The sequence below is a fragment of the Hoplias malabaricus genome, chromosome 9 (genome assembly GCF_029633855.1).
Source record: "Hoplias malabaricus isolate fHopMal1 chromosome 9, fHopMal1.hap1, whole genome shotgun sequence".
Lineage (NCBI taxonomy): Eukaryota > Metazoa > Chordata > Actinopteri > Characiformes > Erythrinidae > Hoplias > Hoplias malabaricus.
Genome location: NC_089808.1, coordinates 2839468 through 2841094, shown reverse-complemented (window position 1 = coordinate 2841094; position 1627 = coordinate 2839468). Strand labels below are relative to the sequence as shown.

General features: G+C 40.4%; 1 protein-coding gene across 1 annotated transcript in view; it reads right to left on the bottom strand.

Moving 5' to 3' along the window:
* Window positions 1-163, bottom strand: part of LOC136707232 (neuroligin-2-like) — a 119628-nt gene extending 119465 nt beyond the window's left edge. The window contains exon 1 of the mRNA XM_066681183.1: window positions 1-163. This exon is cut by the window's left edge and continues 550 nt beyond it. The gene's annotated coding sequence lies outside the window, so the exon portion shown is untranslated.
* Between the last annotated feature and the right edge of the window lie 1464 nt (window positions 164-1627).

Below are 1627 nucleotides of genomic sequence, written 5' to 3'. Positions count from 1 at the left end.
CTGAGCATCTCTCTCTCTCTCTCTCTCTCTCTCTCTCTCGCTTTCTGTCAGTGATGTTACATATCGTAGTCGTCCTGTCCTGATGACCACTTTGTATTATTCTGCAAACACCTCTACGGTGTGTAATGGCCGCGGAATCTACTCACTAATCGCTAACACGGCAGCCACAATGCGAATGATGAACTAACTACATGTTATCCTCAATCTCTCTCTCTCTCTCTCGCTGCTCGTCGTCGTCAGCTGTGCGATCTGCATCAGGATGACGTCAGAGCCCATTAAAGTGATACAAACCCCGTTATTTTACATATAGCCGCGGAATAAACGACATTTCCTAACGGTTTCTGCCTTTGAGTAACAGGATATTCTCTCCGTTTCTGTGTGGAGGATATTTGGAAGTGACCTGTAATCAGAGAAGGAATATTCGTTTCTCTATGCATCATCGTTTTTCACCGTCCCTAAAACCACACAGATATCCAGATGTTCTGGGCTTATAAAGGTCAGGCCCACGCTTATCAACATCAATTACATGGAACTGATATTAGAGAGGAACGTATTATTAATCATGGCCTGCACTAATCACACTGACTGTCACCATGTCGTGAAAGTGTGTTTCAGCGAAACAGCCCGGTGTTTCTGTGTCTCACCTGAGAGATTTGGATTTGGCTTTTTGGCTCTTTACCTCTGCTGTATCCCTAATTAGCCTCACAGTGGATATAACAGGACTTGCAATATGAGCGAGAGAGAGAGAGAATGTGGATAACATGTAGTTCATAATTCGCATTGTGGCTGCTGAGTTAGTGATTAGTGAACAGATTCCACGGCCATTACACACCGTAGAGATGCTTGCAGAACAATAAAAACAATGGTCATCAGGAGAGGACGACTACGATATGTAACATCACTGACAGAAAGCGAGAGAGAGAGAGATGCAAATTGGACCAATGCCTTGTTTGAAACACTTATTGGTCTATACAAAATAACAAATTGGCAGAACAACCCAACTGCAAACTTCAAGCAGGTACAGTATAATTATACATTACACCTTCGTCAACTGAGACCAACCTGCCGTTACAATGTGTCTTCCAAAATCATGAGTTTTTTCTCTCACTTTCTACAGTAACAGCCCTTACTCTTCTGGGAACACAGTGTTAATTTAACACTAATAGTGTTGTTTTAACACGGGCGAATTTGCTGTGAAGGCTTCACACTGAATGCTGGACCATAGTAAGTCGGTATGTCAAGTAAGTCAGGCACGCAAAGGTTTTAACACCCATGGAAAATCAGATTGTCAATATTCTAAGTGAAAACAAGCGAATACAGTTGACTAATGTCATTGTCTGCAAATAGTAGTGAACAGTTTCTAAGTATTAGATGAGTTCAACGCGTTGAGAAACATATAACAGTTGCACAGACAAATAATATATTTATTACACATTTATTTATTTAACAGAATGCACTTAAATGCACTCAGAAAATCAACAAAATATAATATGTATAAATATATATATATGTACAGTGATCCCTCGTTTTTGGCGGGGGATGAGTTCCAAGACCACCCGTGAAAAACGAATTCCCGCGAAGTAGAGGAAAGATTTTTTTTTATGTATTTAACGAGTATTTGGACTTT